This window comes from Zalophus californianus, chromosome 2 (genome assembly GCF_009762305.2).
Source record: "Zalophus californianus isolate mZalCal1 chromosome 2, mZalCal1.pri.v2, whole genome shotgun sequence".
Lineage (NCBI taxonomy): Eukaryota > Metazoa > Chordata > Mammalia > Carnivora > Otariidae > Zalophus > Zalophus californianus.
This window is the reverse complement of record NC_045596.1, coordinates 21262685-21289200: the sequence shown is the minus strand read 5'-3', so window position 1 is coordinate 21289200 and position 26516 is coordinate 21262685.

Genomic DNA, 26516 nt, shown 5'->3' with positions numbered 1-26516 from the left:
TAGCACCTTAATCTTAGACTTCTCAGTCTCCAGAACTGTGAGAAATAAATGTTTGTGTAAGTCACCCAGGGTGTGATACTTTTGTTATAGCAGCCAAATGGACTAAGGCACCAAGGAAATGCAGGGAGAAATCTGCTTGGGGGTTCTGGATTTACTGGTCAGTTTTTATTGCATTTGCTTCAATAACAAACAACCCCCAAATCTAGCACAGAGCATCATATATGGAGGTTTTCAAAACATGTTTGATGAATGAATCCCTTACCTCTAAAATAAAATATTTGGACTAAATTAGTGGTTTCTAAATTTTAACAAAGAGAAACTTCTCATTTTTTCCCCTAAGCAATTCTGTTTGGAAGGCCAAAGAGGGAAGAGATAATGGTATAGTTGTTCTAGTTGAAGGAATGGGGCTCTGAGACACTGTCTTGAAATCTTAGTTTCAGAACCCAAGGGGTTCCACAGAACATGGTTTGAAAACCACTAATTTAGCTTCATTCTAGGACTAATAAACTGTGATCCTAGGGCCTGTGAATATATCAGTCAATATATCAGGATTAGCCAGTGATTTGAATAGAGCTTGGCATCACAAGTTCAGGGCCTTACCTTCCAGACTTGCCGTGCGCTTGGCTTTGTTGAGTGAGCAGACCACTTTCCATGAGGCTCTCCATTACATGCACTACACCAGGCCACCAGACCCAGGCCACCAGCCTCTCTCTGTGTGGTTTTCTGCCAGAGATGCATTGGTCCAGGCTGTGCTGGCCGGGGCCTGGGGCTTGTTGGCTCTCCTACATCAGAACAACTCCTCACCCCATGTAAGAGTCAGCCCTTCCCAGGCTGGCCTGTCCAAGCAGCCATCCCGGGGATCCTCAGGCCTGCTGAGATGACTGGAGTTTTCCAATCTTCCCAGCTCAAAAATAAAGGCCCCAAGTAGGTTCTATCCCTGCAGTAGAGGACTGTGATGTCATAGTTTCCAAATCTCCTCTGGGAGGATCAGCCCCCTCTGACCAAAGGTCTCTCCCGACCTCCCGCCATTCGCCCTCCTCAGTCCTGAGATGAGTTTTCCGAAGGCCCCTCCCGCTGGGCTTTTTATGACATTCACTCAGTCGCTTCCGCAGCAACCATGGTACCCCTTCCAGGTTTTGTGCAGCCAGGACCTCGGCCCTGGTGTATACAACTCCACGGTCTGGTGGAGGCCCACTGGTGAGGAATATGCGAGCCCTCCCCGTGGGTCACAGCATGTAGCTGTGAGGAAACCCTGGGGACAGTGTGTCCAACATGTCTCCTGTTGGGGGCTGCATTGCGTCCCTCTAACATTCACATGTGGAAACCCTAACTCCCAGGATCTCAGAATGCAGCTGTATTTGAAGAGAAGCCCTTTAGGGACGCCTGGGTGGCTCAGTTGGTGAAGCGTCTGCCTTCTGCTCAGGTCATGGTCGCAGGGTCCTGGGATGGAGTCCGGCATCGGGCTCCCTGCTCAGCAGGGAGCCTGCTTCTCCCTCAGCCTGCCGCTCCCCCCTGCTGTGTTTTCTCTTTCTCTCTGACAAGAAAGGAAGGAAGGAAGGAAGAAAAGAAAGAAAAGAGGGCCTTTAAAGAAGTGATGACGTTAAAATGAGGCCATCTGGGGAGATGCTAATCTAATCTGACTGGTGTCCTTCTAAGAGGAGATGAGACACACAGAGAGACACCAGGAATGTGGCAACACAGGAGACACAACCAGGTGAAGAGACGGCCATGTGCAAGCCTCCGAGGAAACCAGTGCTGCCGGCGCCTTGATCTTGGACTTCCAGCCTCCAGAACTGTGGGAAAATGAATTTCTGTTGTTTGAGGCCCCCCAATCTGTGGCATTTTGTGCTGGCGGCCGGAGCTGACTAACCCATCTCCCTCCCCGACGGGGGCAGCACTCAGAGGGCCGCTCTCCTTCCTGTGGCCCAGAACCAGCCCGAGCTGGTCAGAGAAGACGGGGCCTCCCAGAAGCCCTGCCGTGGACACCAGCCAGAACCCCCCGGGAGCTTGGGCTAAGTCCCTCCACCTGCTCCCAGACCTCGTTTCCCTCAACTGCTCTCTCCCACTTGGGCTCTAATTTCATCCCTCCAGCACAGAACCGCAGCTGTGATAAGGGAACAGCTGGTCAGGGGATAAATAAACGAGATGGGCAAGTGATGGGTTTTCAGCCCAGCGGAAAAATTCCCTGGCCTGGGGCCAACAGCTCCCAAGACCTACTTCAGCAGGTGTTTTCCTGGGCGCCTTCCAGGTGTAAGGTCGCCAGAGAAAATACAAGGGGCCACTTGAATTTGAATTTCAGATTCCCTGTGAATAGTGTTTCCCTAGAAGCATGTCCCATGTAACATATTTCTGTTTGCTACCCCTGGCCACCGCATCCAGGGACAGGGGCGTTGGGGACGTGCTGGGGGCAGGGAAGGCAGGTCCGGAAAATGAGAGAAGAGAAATCAAACCGGATGTGGCACCGCACCCCCAGAGGACAGGTAGGCACTGGCGCATAATAGGTGCTGAACCAGTTCAGGAGGAAGGGAGGGGGTGCCTCTGGGTGATGTGTCCCTGGCGGGTCCCAGCCCTGCAGCCCCTCATCTGGGGTCAAGGCAAAGAGGCCGTGTTGTCTTCACTTCCTGTTGCTGCTGTACCCAGTTCCCACAGACGTCATGGCTTGGGATGACACCATACGTTCACGCTCTTACAGCCCCAGAGGTCAGAGCCCGAGATGGGTCTCACTGGGCTAAAATCAAGGCATTAGTAGAACCGTATTGCTTTTGGAAATTCTAGGGGAGAACTCATTTCTCACCTTTTCCAGTTTCTCGAGGCCATCTGCCTTCCTTGGCTCTTGACCCCTCCATGTATAAGACCCCAGCAGCCTAGCTTCTTCAAACCCCGCCCCCCTCTCTCTGGCTTCCATGGTCCCCCCCCCCCCCCGCCTCTCATTTCTCCCTCTTCTGGTCCAGCGGGGGAACAGTGACACACAGGAAGTCCCACTTGAGACACACGCATTCACTGGCCCCTTCGGAAGAGGGACAAGTGAGTGAGGTGCAGGACAAGGACCCATCAAAGGAAGTCCCTCATAGGAAACTGAGTCCCCAGTAGGGGGCTGAGCAGGTGCCCAGGTTTTCAGGCCAGTTCTTTTTTTTTTTTTTTTAAAGATTTTATTTATTTATTTATTTGAGAGAGAGAATGAAAGAGAGAGAGAGAGAGAGCATGAGGCGGGGGGAGAGTCAGAGGGAGAAGCAGACTCCCTGCTGAGCAGGGAGCCCGATGCGGGACTCCATCCCGAGACTCCAGGACCATGACCTGAGCTGAAGGCAGTCGCTTAACCAACTGAGCCACCCAGGTGCCCCTCAGGCCAATTCTTGAATGTGCAAAAGTGCTACCAGCCAGGGAACAAAAATCACAGGGGACGAGTACATGGGAAGCATGAGTGTATGGGGCAGGCCAGCTTCCAGGGACAGAGGAGCCTACGCCTGTGCCTATGACAGAAAATAAGGCACAGGTCTCACTCACAGACACAGCAGTGTGGCATTTGCCATTCTAAGCTCCCAGATGCCACCCAACCCTGCCCTCAGAAAATGTACGTCCTCGGAACGGGACAAGCAGCGCCACTTTCCCAGCCCAAGGCAATATTGCAGGGATGCCCTGGTAAAAAGTGAAGGGAAGAAAGTGTTCGCAAACATTAGTTTGTAGGACAACATGGGGACGAGTTTGATATAAATTCAGATTCCTGGGCCTCATCCTTGGGGGCTGGTGTGGGGCTCGCGAATATGCGTTACTAACCAACTGCCCCGATAATATTTATGCGATGGTTCATAGGATGCACTTTCAGAATCTCTGTTCTGGAGCTTTCTGTTCTTTAGGTTTGACTCCCTGTAGACGTCACCACAGGCTCCTGCCCATGAGCTGCTGTGGGGCAGCTGAGTCACAGGCTGGGACAGACCAAGAGGTAATGTGGTCAAAGGCAGAGAAAAGAATCTTCTGTAGACATCTGACACCCACCATTGGACTCCCTGCCATCTGACCCCCGCCCTCTGACACCCCCCCGCACTCCAACCCCACCCGCTCCATCTGACCCCGCACAGGGAGTTTTGTGCGGCATTGCTTCGCATTTGCAAACCTTGCTTGCTTGCTGTTCCTGTCTCCACCCTTCGATCCAAAGCAGGAGCAGGGCAGGCCAGGCGCCCTCTGAATGTCTCCAGGGGCCTCTGCTCAGGGTGTGTCCAAGACAGGCGTGAATGACACCGACCAGCCCCCACGCCGTTTGAACAAAAGCCCAGAGGGAAATGGACCCCATGGGCTAGTTATGTCATTTTCCCTGCCCCGCCCAACGATACTTTTAAAGGTGGACCCACCAGGCTTTTATTCCCCGTAAAACTGGGAAGCCAGTGTTTCTATGTCTTCTTTCTGAGGCTCCTTCACACCCCCAGTGAACTTACCGGCCAACACGCGTGACCTCACCCTCCTGTCTCCCCCCGCCCCCAAGCGGCCCCTGCCAGGGAGCGTCCGTACACCCCATCGCTCCCACTGGGGGAGCGTTCACAGTGGGAACTGGGTCCTGCAGGTGCACGAGGGGCTGGGATGGGCGGCAGGTGCGCGGGTCTCGCCGACTGTAGTCAAGAACCAAGGCCACCAGAGGAAGAACCACGCCGCCCCTGTGTCCTGCAGCCCCTGATGGTTGCCATTCATCTTGTTTCCCTAAGTGGGTGCCCAGCCGCAGGCACAGCGACGATAGAGGCCGAAGGCGAGAGGGTCCGCGCATGCGCACTTGGGGCACACGGGAATCTGTTTAGGCCTGTGGCTGTTTTTTTCTTTACAGATTTTATTTATTTATTTATTTATTCATTTATTTATTTATTTGAGAGATCAAGAATGAGAGAGAGAGAGAGAGCACATGAGGGGGGTAGGGTCAGAGGGAGAAGCAGACTCCCCGCTGAGCAGGGAGCCCGATGCGCGACTCGATCCCGGAACTCCAGGATCATGACCTGAGCCGAAGGCCGTCGCTTAACCAACTGAGCCACCCAGGCACCCCTGGCTGTCTGTTTTGATCTGTCAATTTCTTATTTTTACCTTGGCAATAACAAATTATACTCATTAAGTATGAAAATAACCTTCATTATTGAATTTCTTGTGGCAAAGATAATCTTGTTAGAGTGAGTCTGAAACTCCAGTTCCTGGCCCTCTTACCCCTCATGTTTACAAGGGGCATTTTAAGAAATTCAGGTATCCTGGACAATGACTGGTTTTTTTATTGGGGAGGGTGGTGGTGTTGTCCCCACCCCCCCACCCCTCCCGGGGCACCTAGAGAGGGCGCTTGGGTGACTCAGTTGGTTAAGCATCTGCCTTCGGCTCAGGTCATGATCCTGGGGTCCTGGGTTGGAGCCCCACATGGGGCTCCTTGCTCAGCAGAGAGATTGCTTGTCTCTCTGCTCCTCCCCCCGTTCATGTGCTCACGCTCTCTGTCTCTCAAAATAAATAAAATTAAAATCTTTAAAAAAAAAAAAAGAGAGAGTCCTAGAGAAGGAAATGGAATCCGATAAATTTTAGCCCAGAGAAATAGAGAAGCAGGACCTGGAGTCCTGGCATCTGGGGTGAGTGGTGGAAAGGGGAGGAACAGTGAGGAATGGGGAGTCCTTTGCTGACTATAATTATGGTGCATGAGAGGGTAACACAACCCAAAGACCCTGAGCACCATTTAGGACTCAAGGTCCTAATTCTGTGAGAACCCAGTGAAACTGAAAGGGATTACCGCAAAGTGAGGCACATTGTGAGGTTGGCACAATGATGGCTTCAACACCCAGGTTACCTGTGGAAGTTTAAATTATCATTCAGCAAATATCTTTTCTCTTGACACCACCAGCTCCTCCATGAGAAGCATGTACTTCTCTACCCCCTCGATTCTGGGATTGATCGTGTGACTTACTTTGGCCAAAAGAACTTGGGAGAGGGACAGTGATAGTGAGAAAGTTTTGAGCCTAAGATTGAAGAAGCATTGTTTCCATTTACTCCTCAGCTTGCAGCTCATCCAAGAAAGATGACAGACACACAGGCAGATCTGGAACCAAGATGAGCAGAGCCTAGAATGGATCAGCTGAACCCAAGCTGACCAACAGACACTTGAGCAAGAAATCAATGCTTCACATATGTCACTGAGTTTTGAATGATTTGTTACACAGCTTTACTGTAGCAATAGCTGACTGACACAGGGCCCTTTCCTTGTTGCCTACCACCTCTCTCTCTGTGTCTCCCGTCCTTTGTCCTCTGTCTTCTCCCTATCAAAATCTTTCAGCCTAAAAGGTCTGAGGTCAACCTCTCATCTCTTAGACTGAATTTCAATTACAGACTTTCCCCTCCCAAATGTACGTGCTTTTCAAGTGACTGTCTCTTTGTGAAAAGAAAGGCTTTGCTATTAGGATTTCAGGAATCAGCTAGCAGGTGAGAAAGGCATTTATAAACGGGGGACACTTTTTTTTAGGTCTCCTGATTTCACAGTCCTAGTAGCCTAGGGTGGGGCAGACCCCAACATGTAGCTGTTTTGGGGGGAAGGCTTAAAATACTGAAAGAAGGGCATGGCAAAATCTATGCTTCTGTTTCATTCTAGCATTTGCTCTGAAAAAGTAGAAGCATGGGTTGGCAATTCTAGCTGGGTGTATGAGGACTTCTCCCCCTCCCCAGCCCTCCCAGAAAGTTTGGCCAGATCCCCAGTCCAAATGGCAGCATGTGTTTGGAAAGATGATTAATGTTAGCGCAAGGCTCCAGAGAATCTCTCAGGGCCCTTTTGTTTATTAAATATAAAAATCTATGTTTAAATATAATGTCAAGGGCATGACATGGACCAACATGATCCAAGACAGACTGCTGGCCCTAACCTTTGATAACTATGTGTGCTTTGAGTTTTGACTTCTGGGCTTAAAGCCCTTAAAGATTTTCCAGGAAGGCTCAAACTACTCAAGGAAGAGGTCAATGGACACCGACAAAGCCCATCTATTTCTTTCCATCCTCGATTCTTCATGGCAAAGGCTGTAGCTTTCATGTCGCAGATAAAGCACATAGTTGGGTCAAAATCAGTATCCGTAGAAGGCAGCCATTCCTAACTGCCTGGCATGGGCTGGAGAAAACAGCTCTGTTCTGCCATGGGACCCAAACTCTATGTTCATCCATTCATTCCTTTAGTAAAGAGTTATTGAGAACCTGCTATGTGCCAAGCCCCACTCCAGGACTTGGAGACAAATGAAACACAGACAATGCTCGGGTTCCCTGGTTAGATCCCCGAGGTGTGGAGACAGACAATACATGAGTAAACACATAGTGGTTTGGTACAAAGGACTATGAAGGGAACAAAACAGGACGATACGGTCCATGTGGATAAGAGGAGATGTGTTACTATTCGGTCAGACGGTCAGGGAATAACAGAAGCGGAAGCTTCCACGCTGCTTACCCTATGACCAACACTACTGTGAGTATTTCATGTATATTCGCTCATTCAATCCTCACAGCAACTCTGGGGGAGGTCCTAGTCCTGCCCTTTTACAGATGAGGAAACTCTTGCTCAGGGAAGCCAAGTAACGTGCCCCGTATCACAGAGCTGGGAAGTAGAGGAGCTGGGATGCAGGCCTGGTCTTGTTGCGACCGTCCGCACTTTTACCTGTTATGCAATACGCTGCCTCCCGGAGCAGGTGACATTGGAACCGAAACCGAAGAGCAAGGAACGTCAAGATCTGGGGAGGAGAGTTGCATGTGAGGGGATAAGATCATCGCAGTCCCCTAGGCAAGAGATGAGGGAGATAGAGACCAGGGTGGCAGCCATGGACCCAGTGACAAGTGGCAGTTTGGGGATCTGTTTTCACTCCTGGTGTCATTTCCCATTTCAACATCATTTGTCCTGCTTAACTCTAAGCTCCATGAGCACCAGCGCCTCATTTGTTCTACCCATCTCAGATCCTAATGCCTCGTACAGGACCAGGTTCATAGATATATTTAGTAATTCTTTTTGGATTAATGAATTAGTCTAATTAATTCATGAGCACGAGGGGCCACCTGGGTGGCCCAGTCGGTTAGACGTCCAACTCCTGGTTTCAGCTTAAGTCCTGATCTCAGGGTCGTGAGATTCAACCCCAAGTCGGGCTCCACGCTCAGCAGGGAGTCAGCTTGGATGTGCTCTCTCTCCCTCTGCCCCTCCCCCACCTCAAATAAATAAATAAATAAGTAAATCTTTTTAAAAAATTAATGAGTGTTAGACCAGTCTGAAGTTGTTTTGAATCCCAAATCCTTCACCTGTTAACTGTTCCACCTTGGTTAAGTTACTTAACCTCTCTGAACTTCACTTTCATTTTCTGTACAGTAGGAATTATAAGACATTCACAAGGTTGGGTATCAAGGGCATTAAATGAGATAGATTTTGTAGAGTCAAGCACAAGACTGCCATAGGACAGCCCTACGGAAATAGTGGTGTCCGTCTTCTTTTCTCTACTGCATACAAACTAGAGTTGTTCCAGGGACATAAACCCATTGTAGAATTTTCAGTTGAAAGGGCTTTAAGCCCTTGTTATTTGAAGTGTGGTCCAAGGACTAGCCCATCAGTACCCTGGGGGAGCTTGTTAGAAATAAAGAAACTCATACCCCAGACCCGCTGAATCAGAGTTTCTGGGGAGAGACCTGGTTATCTCTATAATAAGCACACCCCCACCCCCTCATCCTGAGTGATTCTTATTATCAAAGGAAAGGTTGAAATAGGTTGAGCTTGCTCCAGTTCAAGTTCCCATCTCCTTATATACTGTTCCAAACACATGGACTCCTGCCCACTCCCTCTGATGCTTGCTGCCTGGGCCTCTGCACATCCTCACTAGCCCATTTTCTGGCTGCCATGCTTCAGACCCCTGCTATTCCTAACTGAGCCCCCAGTGAATTGACAAGCACCCCATTAGATGCCCATGCTGGACCAATCAGCTGGGCTTAGGATGGTCCAGTAGCATCACACAAAATGGGAGCATGAGCCTGGCTGGCTCACCGACCAGTGTTACGGACCTGTCAGTAATACCTCCTCTCCTTTGCAATCCTCCTGGCTCCCCTGCTAGGCCTGAGGAGACACAACAGAACACGATGCTGACTGATGGGAAGGCAGCCTCATTTCTGAATCTCCAACTACATAAACAAACCCTAAAGATAGATGTCTAAGACAAGACAAATTCCTACTATCCCATCAAACATTTTCCAGGCCCGTCCATGTTCACTGCTCATTAATCAACTCAGAGCCCAGGATGTCATAAAAATTTGTTTGTTCATTTCTAAGATATGATCGAACCCTCCAGAAACGAAGTCTTCTTCTCCTAATTGGTGCAGAACTCACTTTAGTGAGACATGGAACCTGCTTTTCATCCTTGGTGACTGTACCCATTTGGAACTGTGAGGCGTGCTGAAATGAGAATGCCTTGCATACCACCCTGTAGTACCTTCGCTTTGCACCTCAAGACACCTGCTTTTAAAAATCACTTAGATGGGGCACCTGGGTGGCTCAGTCATTAAGTGTCTGCCTTCGGCTCAGGTCATGATCCTAGGGTCCCAGGATCAAGCCCTGCATCAGACTCCCTGCTCAGCGGGAAGCCTGCTTCTCCTTCACCCTCTCCCCCTGCTTGTGTTCTCTCTCTCACTCTCTCTCTCTCTGTCAAATAAATAAAATCTTTAAAAATAAAAAATAAAAATCACTTAAAGGGACGCCTGGGTGGCTCAGTCGGTTGAGTGTCTGCCTTCGGCTCAGGTCATGATCCCAGGGTCCTGGGATCGAGCCCCGCATCGGGCTCCCTGCTCTGCGGGAAGCCTGCTTCTCCCTCTCCCACTCCCCCTGCTTGTGTTCCCTCTCTCGCTGTGTCTCTCTCTGTCAAACAAATAAATAAAATCTTTAAAAATAAATAAACAAAATAACAATACATTTACTTAAAAAAAAATCACTTAGAGACCATCTGCATTGGGATGATAAGCTAAGGATTCATGCTGAAACATACCTTCAGCAAGGCAGAGATCCTTTCTGCCACGACCACCTCACCTGGCACGACGTGGGCGTTCGATTTATACTGCCTGACAAATGCCATCAAACAGATGCAAATGGACGTTAGAAAAATGTTCATCAGGATGATGACTGGAGGCCACCCGGGGCTCCTGCTTGTACCTAGGCCTCTTGTGCTCTGGCTCACTGACATCCTCAGCTAGATCCAACAAGAAAATCTAGTTTCCAGGCCAGGTTCAAAGTGCTGCCATCTACTGGCCGAAACTTAACACTATCTTTGCCTGAGTACATTTAAATTTTAACTAAGCCCCTGGGAAATTTAAAACATTTACAGAAAATTAGGGAAACAAGATCGATTAAAAAAGACTTGGCAGTAAAATCCCATTTTCAAAAGAATAAATATAAACTCGGATTAAGTGTTTTAAAGGCTTAGATTATAAATTGGAGCTCAATGACATTTCCAATCAATAAATTGTATTATATACCCTTGTATGATGGATGTGCTGTTTCTGCTGGGCTTTATGGCTACTCCTCCATAGTCTGTGAGTTTGGAAAAAAGCAAACTGGATCTGAATGTGTCTCCTGAAGACACTCAAGTCCAGAAATGTAGAGATTCAGAAATCTGGCAGGTACAGCATCCTGCTTAGTAGGATATGCCAGGAAGTCCATCTTCCCTGCTCCCCACGGTGAGAGAGAGAGAGAGAGAGAGAGAGAGAATATTTACTATACTTTTTTAAAGGATTTTATTTATTTATTTGACAGAGAGAAAAAGAGCACAGAAGGGGCGTGGCAGGTAGAGAGAGAGAGAGAGAGAGAGAGGGAGAACCTGGCTCCCCGTTGAACAGGGAGCCCAATGCGGGATCACGAACTGAGCCGAAGGCAGACACCTAACGACTGAGCCACCCAGGCGCCCCTACTATACTTCTTTTGTACCTGATCTGTCACGGAGGGATGCTCGCAGGGAAATACAGATCCCTTCACACTACTTCCCACTGCATATTAGAGGGAAGTCTGCGCCGATAAGTAAAACTGCCCCAGAAAGAAAAGGCACAGACACATACACTCACACACATTCTTAACTTCGAAGATTCTTCCAAGAGTCGGGTGGCTCAGGAACGGCCACCAAGAATTTGATGTCCTAAAATTGGCCCTGATTTTTATACACTGAGAGACCCAACATCTGGTTACTGATTCTTCAGACTGATCAGAGCTACCATCGCCTCCCAGAACCACAAAAAGCCCCTTCTGGTCCAGAGGCAGGTAGGCACTCTATATGCTATAGTCCAGGAAAGATTCTCCTTCCTGAAAATAGATTTAAAGTCTCCGAGAATTAAGTGTTTTTCCTTGAGGACAGGTGTGTTTGTGTGTCCATGTTTAAGAGTTGCCTCCTGGACAACTTCTCTCTGGCAGGCAGGGATTGCCAAAGCCCCCCACCCCCCCGTCCCCTGCGTGTCCCAGTGACCTGCTGGGTAGTCTCCTATAGCTCATTCATTCTACAAAGTCATCCAATAAATATTTATGGAGCCATAACAGGCCCTGGGAGTACGGGGGTGAATGAGACAGTTTCTCCTCTCTAGGATCTCACCTTCTAGTGGGAGAGAAAGGCAACACGCAAGTCACAAATGCAGGAGCGGTAAGTGCTACACAAAAAATAAAACAGAGAATGGAGGGGCGCCTGGGGGGCTCTGTCTGTTAAGCGTCTGCCTTCGGTTCAGGTAATGATCCCAGGATCCTGGGATAGAGCCCCGCATCAGACTCCCTGCTCACTGGGGAGTCTGCTTCTCCTTCTCCTTCTGCCCCTCTCCCTGCTCCTGTGCTCTGTCTTTCTCTCAAATAAATAAAATCTTTAAAAAAGGGGGGGGATGCAATAAAGGTGAATGAACTAGGGGGCTGGGGGGGAGAGAGATTTATTATGTCAGTGATCTTCGAAAGATGCTATTTGAGCAGACACCTGAATGAGGTGAGGGAGACAGCTACGCCAAGATCTGGGAAGAACAAACTAGGTAGAAGGAACAGTAGGTGCAAAGGCTTAGAGGTGGGAGCCTCTCAGTGTGTTTGAGGAACCAACGGAACAAATGTCACATACAGAACCTCAAAAAATTGTCACAAAAACCCTAAGAAGTAAGCATTATTATTATTCCCATTTTACAGATGAAGAAACTGAGGCTCAGAAAGGTTAAGTAAATTACCCAAGGTCCTCCAGCTAGCAAATGGCACACGAACCCAGGTAGGCCAGCTGTGGAGTCCAGGCGTTTAAAAAAATTAATTGAGAAGCCACAACTACCATGTATTATCTGGAAGAACTGTGTGTGTCTTCCTCGGTGGGGGAGAGGGGGGCGGTGAGCAGGAGTGGAAGGTGGATCCAGGACCAAACTAGTCTTTGTGGATAAAGGGTGGCTTTTCCTTCCTCTCTTGGAGACTTTGAAGAAGGCGTATCAGTTGAGGGAGGGGAAAATGAAGACATAGCGTTTGCTAGTGTGGGTCCTCAGTGCGCTGTGTGTTTTCTCTTGTATGACTGTGGGGACTGCCACCCTCCTCTCCACTTAGATCCACGCGTCCCTCTGGAGAGTCGGATGGCTTTGGGCAGCGCCACGGGGCACTATCATGGGGATCCTGATGGCCGTGCTTCCCCTGAGCAGGTGAGAAAGTGGCAGCAGAGATCAAGGGCAGGGTGGTTCTGGGGTTTCAGAGGATGAACACAGAGAGCCCATGGCCTGCAGCTGAGCTGGCCCCAAATGTAAGACGAAGGCTTTCATTCCCCAATGTCCTGGGGGGAGGGGCGAGCAGACAGTGCCTGGGTCTCACCGTCTCACCCTAGAACTCAAGGTTCCGGAGGACAGTAGCATCATCTCTCTCCCACACTAGCCACCCCGCCCCACCCCCGCACCCCGCCCCCCCCCCCCCCCCCCCGCACACCTAGCACAGGTCCTAGCAGGTAGGTAGCAGGCACTCAAAAGGGTGTTTGTCATATGGATTCGCGATGGCCTATAAGGACCTTCTGTCCCAAGAGGCAGAAAATTTCCGGTTTAAGCCAAAAGATAATGTCTTGCCTTGGTAATGGGCTGGGAACTAAATTGGGCTTCTCACCCAAAGGACATGGGGTTTCTGTGGTGAACCCAGAACTCCGCGTTCCCCAGGAAAGCTCAGGCTTTCATTCTCAAGTAAGATGCGACCCAATCTCACAAGAGAAAGCAGGGGCCTGGGAGTCCCTCGGATTGCAAGAGCGCACAACACTTTCCCAGCCCGGAGCCAGGAAATGCGGTGTTTTGATTGGCTGAAATCTGGGTCATGTGCTCCACCCCGGTTTCCTAAATGCAGCCCCGCGCTGACCCCCCCCGCCCCCGCAAGGAGCAGCAGAGAGCCGAAGGGGATCACTTCTGAAAATCTTGTCTCAAGAAGGCGCAGAGGATGCTGGGGAGGAATTACAAATGATCCGCACCGTGGGAAACAGGGAGAGAGGGTACTCTCAGCAGTCATAATTTGTAGAAGGCTGATTTCCACCGGTGCCATTCCAGGCACTTCTCAAATGGTGATGCAGGCCTGGTAACAGTCTTATGGGTAGGTAGTATCATTAGTCCCAACGTCACAGAAAACGCATAGAGAGGTTCAAGTAACTTGCCCAAGTTTTACACAGCCAAAATAAAGGGGGGGGGGTGCAAAACCAAGGATCAGACCCAGGGATTCAGCTACAAAGCCCATGCCCCTAACTACGCCTCTGCAGGTAATCCTGCAGCTGCTGACACCTGGTGCCAAGCAGAGCCCCGACGCATAACAGGGGTTCGCTGTTTGTCAAAGGAATAAATAAACGGTGCAATGGTTTCACCTACGTGCGTTTGATAGCCTCGGACTGCCAGTGACTTGATTTCTGGGAAATGCTTTATACTGCTTCCATATCCTCCTAGGCTGAAGGATCGTAGCGGGTGCTGAAATTTTTTATTTTTAGGGGGAAATGAATAAGTGATCATGATGAATAGAAATGCCCTCTCCACGCCACCTTAGATTTCATCCACCTTAAATTTTTCCCAGGAGCAGCATTTCCGGAAACAACTTTTCTGGGTGATTCTGATAACATTTCCTGTGTCTGCTCTTCTGGGAAAGCTTTCTTCAGAGACCGTATCCATGCCACTCGCCGAACAGTGGATGAGGACTGCCAGGTCCCATGTCTTGTAGACTCAGAGATCCAACCAAGCCGGCACCTGCTCGACAGAGTGCTGCTCAGGGCCCTGGACCCTGAGGGCTGTAGGGACAGAGAAAGCCTGTGGTCTGAAGCTTGTCCCCTTCCTGGTCAGAGTGTCCTCTGGGCGCCAGGTGGGCATTGCCCAAGCTTGGAATTAGGAAGTCCGCTGCTGGTTGGTGCTTTTCCTCCAAATAAGCGCTGGGCTTGGGCCTGAACTGGACCACCAGGGGGAGAGGAATACATACAACATTCTTCCCTTCACTCATTCCCTTATCCATCACTTCACGGCCACTGGTGAGCACAGAGCAAGTGCTGGTCACTCTGTCAGGTGCTGGAGGTTTGAAAAAAGAAGGACCAAACAGTCATCCTCATAACTGCAAAGTCAGGGAGCCAAGAGCAGCGAGGGTGCTGGTGGAGGGAGAGAGTGGACAGCTCCCAGAGGAAGTGATCCTTTGGGCCGAGCTCAGCAGAGTAAGTCGGAGTTCAAGGTGCAGTGAGTTGAGAGAAAGGGCATGTAGGCGGAAGGAAGAGACAGGGCGAAGGTGGTGAAGAGTGGTTGGCAGAGGTAATGTGGGTGGCGCAGAAGTGGGAGACGAAGGAGAGATGAGGCTGAGAGACAAGCAGGGGCCCGCCCCTGGAGGACTTTAGGATTTGTTAGGAATGTTGTCGTTCACACTCGGACACTGACAGTCCAGTAATGGGTAATGGGTTTAAGAGAAAGAGATGTGATGCATTTCGAGAGAGGTCCTGCTGGCTTTTGCGTGGAAAACCGGAGTGGTTGAGGGGACACTCATTTCGAGGCTACTAGAGAACTCCATACAAGAGATGGCAGAGGTTTGGACAAGAGCTATGGCCTTGGAAGAGGAGAGCATGAAGAAACGTTTAGGACCCAAGTCAGCAAGACGGCTCTGTGATCAGAGCAGATTCAGAAATGTACTTTCTAGTCCCACCCCTCCCACGGGGGACAACTGTAAGACTTGCAGGCCCGAGGACCTCAGTCTTCTTGGAAGCCATTCCCCACATTCGTATCAAACACCCACAGCCCATGTTAAATACACATAATTCTATAGTAAAAAAAAAAAATTCTTTTGAAAAGATTCTTATATCTGAGGTGCGATTATTGCTAATTGAATTATTTAGCTACATGTTTAATACATTTAATCCGCCAATGGCCAGTTTCTTGGCAATCATCAGGCATACCCCAAAATCCTAGCCAAGTGAGAAAATCTAACCATAAATCATTTCCAAATATAATAAAATTTATACTTTATCATATTATATGTTATATGTATTATACAGTATACTTTACTACATTAAATAAAATACAGTAACATAAAAAATATTTGAGTGTTATGCTGGATAAGTCATTAGGTTAAGGATGTGATGTTTTGTATCCATTTTGCACCGGCTCCTCCCGCCCGGCCTCACCTCCTCTGGCTCCGCCTCATCTGCTCTCAGCCCCTGGTTTACTTTGGCCGTGGGGGTAACAGGCACCTGGAACGGGAGCCACCTCTGCCCTGGGCCTTCCCTGCCTCCCCTTTCCCTAAGGGAATTACAGAGGACCAAGGTGACCGTCTTTTTAAAAAGCACTCACCATACATAAGGTGCCCAAAAGAGTTAACTAGAATTACACACCAATGAGTCTCGTTTGGAGTTGTTACAAGGGAACCCCTTGACCCCTTGACCAACGGGGGAGGGATAAATGTCATCCTGTCTCTCCCCACCCAGCAAGGGAAACATCTCGGTCATCTTCTGCTTGGTCTTCAGGATGGTGGGCAGCGGGACGGACCCCACTTGCCCGCCACAGTGACCAACTTTATAGTGCACGTCTACCCTGATCTCCCCCTTCCTCAGCCCCCCATTCCCAGTCTCCACCACTGTTTCTTGGGATCCTTTCCCAAAATAAGCTACTTGCCTGCAAGCTATTTGTCTCAGGCTCCATTTTTTTAGGGAAACTAGGCTAAGACAATTGGTACCAAAAGTGGTTCTAAAATGTAAATGCTACCATGAGATTAGGGGACACTGGTGACAAATGGAATTCCTCAGGTCCCCTTTCCTCTGGAAGGGGCAGGAATTGTCCTTTCTGGAATTGATGCCAGGGCCAGACAGAAGTTTGCTTTCCCTGCGCACAGCACCCCCCTGCCGGGACTGCCATCCAGCATGTCGGTGCTTCGGCAGAAGCAAGCAATCCATGGTACAGAGGTGTGGTGGTGGGTGCACGCCCCTGAGAACCACGGGTTCTACCATACACGGTGTCAGCTGGAAGCAGCCGCCTAACAGAATAATAGAAGGAACTATTAATGGTTCAGCTAAGATGTCAGCTCAAAGAAGCACCTGGTGGGGTTGGGGTTCTGTCCTTCAGAAAGAAATACATGCACTGAGGGGTGCCTGGGTGGTTCAGTCGGTTGAGCGTCCAACTCTTGATTTCGGCTCAGATCATGATTTCAGGGTCATGGGATCACGCCCCACATCGGGCTCTGCACTCAATGCAGAGTCTGTTTGAGATTCTCTCTCCCTCTCGTCCTCCCCCTCCCCCTCCCCCGGCTCACACTCTCTCTAAATACATAAATAAATTCTTAAAAAAAAAAAAAAAAAGCCTGTCATATATGCGCTGAATCACAGACCAAAATATGCTACTCTCTTCCCAAGAGAGAATACTCAGGCCAAGGAAACAAGGATGGAAGTGGAATTTGTCCCTTTCCCTTCCGCCCCTGCCCCGCCCCCCCCCCCCCGCCCCCAGGAACCCACTTGCAGATTTTGATTCCTGCTGCTCAAATTTGAGGCTTTGCCCAGTACCTGGAAAGTTTCAATGACTGGTAAATTGAGAGAACCCACCATTTATGTCTTTCTGAAAAGATGGTGGATCTAGGGCTGGCAAAAGACAGCAGGAGACGAAGAGGGAGAGAGATGAAGATGAAGATGAAGCCATCGCCTGGAAGTATCTGTAAGAGTTGTGGGTCATGGGTACCGGCCATAGAGCTGGAGGTCACCAGCCAGAGACCCAGAGGAAGTGGACACAGGCATAATAGGATTCTGTACCCAATTCTACTGTGGGGTTCCTCCCACCACCCAGTAATTCTGGGACACCAGCTGTGTGTCCTGTGATTTAACTCAATTCTGACCTGGAGATAACATCAGATTCCACAGATTAAGGGCTCAGCCCTAGAAGACTGCACCGCTGCCTTCCCCCCACTTCTTCTGAAGTCAGTTGCAAATCCAGATTGTCACCTGCGCTTCCGTGAGCACAGTGGCCAAGAAAGAATTCTTGAGACATTATATGGTGCAGCTTAGTAAGTTCATTGAAGTAGCAGGGGAACAGGATCCATGGGCAGAAAGAACTGCACTTTTGCAGTAAGGAGCTGGTGGTTATATGCTTTAGTGCTCAAGGCGGAGGGGACATGTAGGGAGTGTTAGATCATAAATGTTTTCTTCAAGTTTCTACTAGTGGGGGCGCCTGGGTGGCTTAGTTGGTTAAACATCTGCCTTTGGCTCAGGTCATGCCCTGGCGTTGAGCCCTGCATCCCTGCATCCCTGCATCCCTGCATCAGGCTCCCTGCTCGGCAGGAAGTCTGTTTCTTCCCTCTGCCCCTCCCCTGCCCTTCCCACCCCGCTCATGCCGTAGCGTGCACTCTCTCTCTTATCTCTCTCTGAAATATTTATTAATAAAATCTTTAAAAAAAAAGTCTACTAGTAAACCTACTTTTGAAAGACTTCTCTGGTGTTTATCATTCAGTTTGATATTAACTATTGGTGAGATACAGAGGCAGTCATGAGACCCTTTAAGAACGTAGCAACCAGCACGTATTTGATCCTTATCAGAACTAAGCAGGCTTTAGGTCAGCCTTCTGGGCTAAGGGTGAACATTTTTCTGCTTCTGTCCCTCATCACTTCTGACCGACCAACTGGCTATAGATTGGAGGTTCCAACGACCCCCTCCTTGGGTTTGATTAATTTGCCAGAGCAGCTCACAGAACTCAGAGAAACATTTTACTTACTAGATCACCAGCTTATTATACAAGGATATAAACTGGGAACAGACACATGGAAGAGATACAAAGGGCAAGGTGTGGGTAAAGGGTGTGGAGCTTCCATGCCCACACGGCCCCCCTCCCCCACCTCTCCCCCCTGAGTGTACCACTCTCCCCAAATCTCCTTGTATTCACCAACCCAGAAACTCTCGGGACCCATCCTTTGGGGTGTTTATGGAGTCTTCATTACATAAGCACGACTGATTAAATCATGGGCCATTGGTGATTGAACTGAAGCCCTAGGCCCCCTCCCCTCCCTGAAGTTTCAAGGCAGGGGGATGCGGGGCGATGACGGTTGGCCCAACCTGATGGTTCACGATCCTGAAGTTGGCTCCACAGCAACCAGCCCACAGCCCTGCGTGCTTTTGGGAAAGTAGTCTCACTAACATAACAAAAGAAACATTTATCTCTCTTATCATAGGAAATTCCAAGGGTTTTAGGAGCTCTGTGCCAGAAATGAGGACAAAGACCAAATACATATTTTTTTTTTTTTTTAAGATTTATTTATTTATTTTGGTGGGGAGGGTGAGAGAGAGAGCAAGAGCAGGGGAGAGAGACAGAGGGAGAGAGAGAGAATCTTAAGCAGACTCCCCAGTGAGTTTGGAGCCCTATGCAGAGCTTGATCCCGGGACCCTGAGATCACGACCTGAGCCAAAACCAAGAGTCAGATGTTCAACTGACTGGGCCACCCAGGCTCTCCTTTAAGGATTTATTTATTTATTTAAGAGAGAGGCAAATATATATTTCTTAAATTTCTTATTATAAATCATACTATCACACATAAGCAAAGGCCACACACAAGCCAGGTCCAGAGTCCAGGGCAAAACTGAGACATAAAGGAGCTGCTTGGGAAGGAGCACACAAGCAGAGGCAGAGGCAGAGGGAGAAGCAGGCCTCCCGCTGAGCAGGGAGCCCGATGTGGGGCTTGATCCTAGGACCCTGGGATCACGACCTGAGCCGAAGGCAGACCCTTAACCGACTGAGGCACCCAGGTGTCCCGGTATATCCTTGTTTTTATTCTGGCTATGACAAAAGTGTTGATTTGTTCAATGTAAACAAAATATACTACAAATTTGAGAACAATGTTTAGCATTCCTTCACTTTTTAAAAGATTAGATGTATTGTGGTACTATTTACATCCAATGAAATTCAATCTTTTTATATGGGTTTGACAAATAGTTGTGCCCCTGTGACCACAATCAACATATGGAGTATTTCCTTATGCCCCAAAGTTCCCTGGACCCCTTTGTATTCAGTCCTCTCCCTTCCCCCTCAGCCCCCAGCAACCACTGCTTTGATGTCTGTCCCCAGAGTTTTGCCTTTTCTAGGTCATGTGAAGGAGTCAGAGTCTGAAGCCTTTGTGAGTGTCTTCTTTCACTTAGCAAGGGGCATTTGAGATCAAGCCAATTATTTCATGTAATCAGTAATTCATTCTTTTTTGTTGCTAAGTAGCATGACATCGTATGATGTGTTACCACAAACTTGTTTATTGCTTATACATTTATTTACAGGAATTTATTCTTTCACAATTCTGGAGACCAGAAGTTCAACATCAAGATGTCTACAGGCCTCTGGGAGATTCCGTTTCTTATGGCCTCCAGCTTCTGGTGGCTCCAGGCCTTCCAGGGCTGGGACCTGCATAACTCCAATCTCTGCCCTGGTTCCCACATGGTCTTCTTCTCCTCTTCTACCTCTGTGTGTCACTGACAAGGACAGTTGTTTTTGAGTTTGGGACTCAATTTGGATAATCCAGGATGATCTCATCTCAAGGTCCTTTATTTTTTTTTCTTCAAATTTTTATTTAAATTCTAGTTAGTTAACATATAGTGTAATATTAGTTTCAGGAGTAGAATTCAGTGATTCATCACTGACAGACAACGCCCAGTGCTCATCACAGGTGCGCTCCTTCATGCCCATCCCCCATCTAGCCCATCCCCCACCCACCTCCCTCCATCAACCCTCAGTTCACTCTCTATTGTCTAGAATCACTTATGGTTTGTTTGCCTCTCTCCTTTTCCCCTTTCCATATGTTCATCTGTTTTCTTTCTTAAATTCTACATATGAGTAAAATCACATGGTATTTGTCTTTCTCTGACTTACTTCGCTTAGCATAATACACTCTAGCTCCATCCACATCGTTGCAAATGGCAAGATTTCATTTTTTTGATGGCTGAGTAATATTCCATTGTATACATACATACCACATCTTCATCAATTCATCAGTTGATGGACATTTGGGTTCTTTCCATAGTTTGGCTATTGTTGATAGTGCTGCTATAAACATTGGGGTGTATGTACCCCTCTGAATCAGTATTTTTGTATCCTTTGGGTAAATACCTAGTAGTACAATTGCTGGGTCATAGAGTAGCTCTATTTTTAACTTGTTGAGGAACCTCCGTACTCTTTTCCAGAGTGGCTGCACCAGCTTGCATTCCCACCAACAGTATTAAGAGGGTTCCCCTTTCTCTGCATCCTGGCCATTTGTTGTTTCCTGTGTTGCTAATTTCAGCCATTCTGACAGGTGTGAGGTGGTATGTCATGGTGGTTTTGATTTGCATTTCCCTGATGATGAGTAGTGTTGAGCATCTTTTCATGTGTCTGTTGGTCATCTGTATGTCTTCTTTGGAAAAATGTCTATTCATGTCTTCTGCTTATTTATTAACTGGATTATTGGTTTTTTGACCTCAACTGTAGCAACTTCTTACTAGACAGGTTGCCGGTGGCAAGAGAAACAAAAGCAAAAATGAACTATTGGGACTTCATCAAGATAAAAAGCTCTTGCACAGTGAAGGAAACAATCAACAAAACTGAAAAGCTGCATACGGAATGGGAGAAGATATTTGCAAATGACATATCTGATAAAGGGTTAGTATCCAAAATCTGTGAAGATCCTTAACTTTACATCTGCAAGGACACTTTCTCCAAAAAAAAAAGGTCCCATTCACAGGTTCCAGGGATTAACATGTGGATATAACTTTGGCGGGGGTGGTGGTGGGGTGGGGGGTGCTACCATTCAACCAAGTACATATGGATAGACCAGTTTGTTTATTCTTTCAACGGATGATAGACATCTGGGTTGTTTCCAGTTTGGGGACATTATAAATGCAACTGCTCTAAACATCCACAAGTCTTTGCACAGACCTATGCTTTCATTCCCTTGAGTGTGGGATCAGAGGGTCATTGCTTCACTTTGCAACATATGAGCTGCGTCAGAAATGGAAGTGGCCTCTCTCTGTCCACCTCAGGGTGACCATGCCCGGAGGCCCCAAGCTCCCCCAGCTCTTACCACTCTTCTGCTCCGCCCTGGCTTCAGGCAAATTCCGGTCTGGTCTTCCTACCCTGTCCCCTGCCCCCAGGCCCCTGTCCTTCCAGAATCAAGGACATTTATAGAAACTGGCTTTTAGAGAGGAAGAGCCTGAGCAGGGCCCCGGGCCCGAGCCTCATTTCCCTGGGCCTGCTTCCTCAGACGCCAGCCTCCAGGCTCAGAGTTGGCAGTTTCTCTTCCCGCCACCGTGCCTGGCTCGGGAGGGAGTCCGGGCAGGCCGGCGAAGCGGCAGAGAGATGCGTGTGCCTCGGCGCCCGCCTCCGCCAGCCCAGCCTGCGCCCCCCGCCGGGCGCCCCCAAACAGACCCGCAGAGATGCCGTTTTATAATCAACCTGTAATTGCGTTATCTCGAGAAAACAAAGGAACGGTCGTTATCGCTAATCTGCTCGGACTCCCCCGCCGAGACAGGAACTCAAACAGCCTGGCCTGTGTTTGGCTACACATGCCTTCCCGTTGGTTCAAAGGAGTCTTCTGTTCAACGTCGACATTTGCTTGTGAAACTTTTCTGTTGTGCAGTGTTTTCATTGTTTGCTTCTGCTTTGTCCTTGCCCGGCGTGAGAACACCCGGATGCCGGAGCCCTAACCCGTTGTGTGAGATCCTGCACACATGTGTGACCCTCGATCGACGGCTTACCTCGCCCTGACTAGGCTACCCTGACTCCCAGAGACCAAAGAGCCAATGCAGCCGTTTGGAAACACGGCTTGCTGATGGCTGAGCTGCTCCCCCGGGAAAGCAGCCTCCTCCCCTGCAGAGGAGCAAGAACCCCGACACAGTCTCCACCTCCCGCTTCCATCATTGGCTCAGAGGCTCTTCAAGGTCTCCGTCCTTGACCTTCTGGCTACACTGCAGCACTAACTTAGCCTGTCCCTGCTCTGCCCCCTGTCCTTGGAGGCTCCACTTCACCCCTTCCCCTCCAGGGCTCGTTCCCCTCCACTTAAAAAGCCCCTCTCTAACCATCTGTGGGCTGAAACGCCTCGCTGTTTGCAGGAATTCCGAAATCTACGGGCAGAAATCCGCCTCCTTCCCAATCCCAGTTCGCTTTTATAGTCTCTGCTACTCCGGGGGCATCCTGAATGGTGTGCAGCCTAATTCCAGATGACAAAGGTGGGTTCTGGGAGGCTGGGAACAGGGAGCATTCGCCCTTAACCAATTTTTTTTTAAAGATTTTATTTATTTGAGAGAGAGAATGGGAGAGAGAGAGAACATGAGAGGGGGGAGGGTCAGAGGGAGAAGCAGACTCCCTGATGAGCAGGGAGCCCGATGTGGGACTCGATCCTGGGACTCCAGAATCATGACCTGAGCCAAAGGCAGTTGCTTAACCAACTGAGCCACCCAGGTGCCCCCTTGCATTCGCCCTTCTTACTAGAGAATGCCAAGGGCTGTTCAGACCCAGGTAACTCTCCCCCGCCCCTCGCCCCCCCCCCCCCCCCCCCCCCCCCCCCGCTACTAGCTGGTAAATCTCCCTGGGATGAAAAGCCACTTGGCTTCAAACATAATGCACATTTGCCTTTTCTCTTCTGAGCAGGCTGCCTGCCACCTAAAAGCCTAGCTGCGTTTCCCAAATCAAATGTAGCATCTCGCGAATGGCTCCTTCATGCCAACTGCTTTTACACATTCGACTGCATTTTTATGTTTATCCACCTCTGTGAGGCGGATTTTGTCACCCTCATTTTAGAGAACACTGAGGCTTCCAGAAGTAAAGTGAGGTGTCCAAGACCGCAAGCCAGGAGAGACGCGGACCCTGAATCTGAGCCCAAGTCTGTGCCCCAAAGGCACAATGCCCTTTTCAGAGCCCTGCTGCCTCCCCCAGCTCTGACGTAATTGATGATACGCTCTTGGACCAGTTAGTCGAGGAGCCTCAGTCTCCTCCTCCATGAATGGGAATAAGAAGTTCTGCTTCCCAGAGTTGTGGAGCACTTTAAACATGAGATCAGGGGGGTAAAGCAGTTAGCACAGTTTGGGCACATGAGTGCTCAGCAAATGGTACCGCCGCCTGTTCCCTGGTAATAGCCTTCCAGCTTTGGATGACAGTCAAGCCATGGAATCTTCCAGCTGCAAGCACCTTGACGACCATCTGTGACAATCGCCCACGTTACAGACCAGGAGACAGAGGCCAAAGTTTCGGGGAACTTCCTGTGACCAGGCAATGTGTTGGTGAGAGACTGGGACTGACACGCAGATCTCCCAAATCCATGTTCATGCTCTTTCAACTAGATTCAAGTTCATCAAGGCTGACTTTTGGAAGAAAGGCATGTTTATATCTTGGCCTCTGAGCTTCTCAGCTGCATTCCAGGCCCCTCCTTACCCAACTTCCCTCCCTCCTTCTCTTCCTTCCGTTATTTCTTGATAACAAATTGCAACTGAGGAAAAGTTACAAAGGAAAGACACACGTGGGCAGATAGTTGTTGACCCTTGGTTCCCAATGTGCGGTCCCTGGATCGGTATCAGCATCACCTAGAAACCCATTAGAAGTGCAATTTCTTGGGCTCAACCCAGACTTCTTGAGTCAGAAACTCTCTTAAAATGGATCTTACGACAAATATTTCAGAGAGATTAAAAAATATATATTGTATCCCTCAAATGCACTAAGAACAGGATGTTATGAAAAAACAAGAAAGAGCTTTAGAAAACGAAAAAAGAAAAAAAAAAAGAGCCAAATGAGAAAATGGAGAGGAAGGTTAAAAGAAAAAGTAGAGGGAATCTCTCTGAAAAATGGAATAGAAAGACAAAGAAATGAAAAAGAATAAAAGACAAGAAAATGAAAGAATTGGTCGGGGTGGTGGGGTTGGGAGAGTCGTCTGAGTGGTAGGAATTCTGGAAAGAGAGAACAGAGACAATGGAAGGGAAGAAACTTTCAAAGAAAAAGCACTGGACAAAATTCCACCAAAGCACCAAAGTTCCTAAGTCCTACCCACTTTCTTTTACCTAATAACAGAAATCTTCATTGAGAAAAAACCCCTGAGACACTAAATCAATTTTTCACCATTCCATATTCTTGGCTGCCGAGAATCCCTTCATTCCCACTGTCGATATTCTTGTCTTTACATTGTCTCTGGTCTTGGGTAGTTCCTGTCATGTCTAGACTTCCAGAGTAAGTCATTCTTTATCAGGCTTCTGAATTAAAGCATAAGCCTGGGTTTTCAAGGTAGATTGGACACACCACCCGACGGTGTGACTAAGAGACAGTCATCCATTCAGCAAATATTTACTGAGCACCTACTACGGGCCAGGCACTCTGCCAGGGTCTGGGGACACAGGAACAAAACAAAGCTCCGGGTCTCAAGGAATTTTCATGCTGGTTGGCGGGCAGAAATAAACAATATGATGAGTAAATACACTGTGTCAGGTGGTGATAAGCATCATGAATAAAAAACAAGTCAAGGGTACAGAGAGCAAAAGGAGTAGAAGTACAATTTTGCATAAGGTGTATAAAGATGGTAACCTGCGGGAAGTGAGGGCATAGATCTTGGGGACATCAGAGGAAGAGTGTTCCAGACCATTCTCGGTAGTTTCATTGTTAAGCATTTTTGCCACATAACTAATTGGCCATAAGGCAATTTTGCCATAAAAGATAAAACCATGACAAATCAGAGAGGGACATTCATTAAAAAGAACATAATGAAATGTGAAAAATGAGTAACAAAGTTAAAGACTTTATTGCAAAATACAAAATATTTGAGTACATTTAAAATGTCGGGCACCTGGGTGGCTCAGTCGTTGAGCGTCTACCTTCAGCTCGGGTCGTGATCCCGGGGTCCTGGGATTGAACCCCACATCGGGCTCCCCGCTCCGCAGGAAGCCTGCTTCTCCCTCTCCCACTCCCCCTGCTTGTGTTCCCTCTCTCGCTGTGTCTCTCTCTCTCAAATAAATAAATAAAATCTTAAAATAGAATAAAATAAAATAAAATAAAATAAAATAAAATGTCGGGGGGGTGCACCCAGGTGGCTCAGTTGGTTAAGCGTCTGCCTTCAGCTCAGGTCATGATCCCAGGGTCCTGGGATCGAGCCCCGCATGGGCTCCTTGCTCAGCAGGGAGTCTGCTTCTCCCTCTCCCTCTACTGTTTCCCCTACTTGTCTATCTGGCTGTCAAATAAATAAATAAAATGTTAAAAGAAATAAACTGCGTGTGGATTTACGGCAATGCGCAAACAACGGATTTTATTTTGTGGGTTCTATCTAAACACTTGTCTTCGAAGTCTTTCATTCCTAGTATTACATTTTTTTGCTTGGTGATTCATCTCCTTGTTCAGTATTGTACTCTTTTTTTCTGCTAAAATTTCTTCCTTCATTAAGAGAAATATCAGTGGTTAAATACTAGGATGCATGTGTAACTGAGCTTTGTATTGCCTTGTGAAAGTTCTCTACACTGTTTTGTTCTTGGCATATCGTCATATGTCCTACTAAAGTTCTATGGGAAATGTGAGTTCAAAACTCTGTGCCACTGTATAGACCATTGTAAGGGCTAAGATTTATATAAAAATGGGAGTGTTGCATCAATGGGGAAATGAAACTAAACTGTCAACCAGTTGATGAAACCAAACTGTCAAACCAAATTGTCTACCAATTATTCTTTTTTATTAACTTAGGGCAAAATTGCCTTATAGCCAATTAGTTACACAGCGAAGATGTCCACGGCAAAGATGCTTATGGCAAAAATAGTGGATGCTCTTCCAGACCTTCCAGAAACACCAATGCAAAGGCCCTGAGCTGAGAGCATGTCTGGTGAAATCTAGGAAAGACAAAAGGAGTCAGCGTGTCTGGCATACAGTAGGCCCGGGGAGAGGGTTAAAGATGACGACCAAGAGTAGCAAGGCAGACGAGGGTCATGAGGAGGTCCTTGGATTTGGACTCTGAGCAAGATGAGAAGTCAATGAACAGCTTTAAGCAGCAGAGGGACACATTTTCAAAGAATCCCTCTAAGAGGGCCTGAGAGGAAGCAGGAGTGGTCAGAAAGCGACCCTAATAACCCACGTGACAACCAGTGGTGGCTGGGCT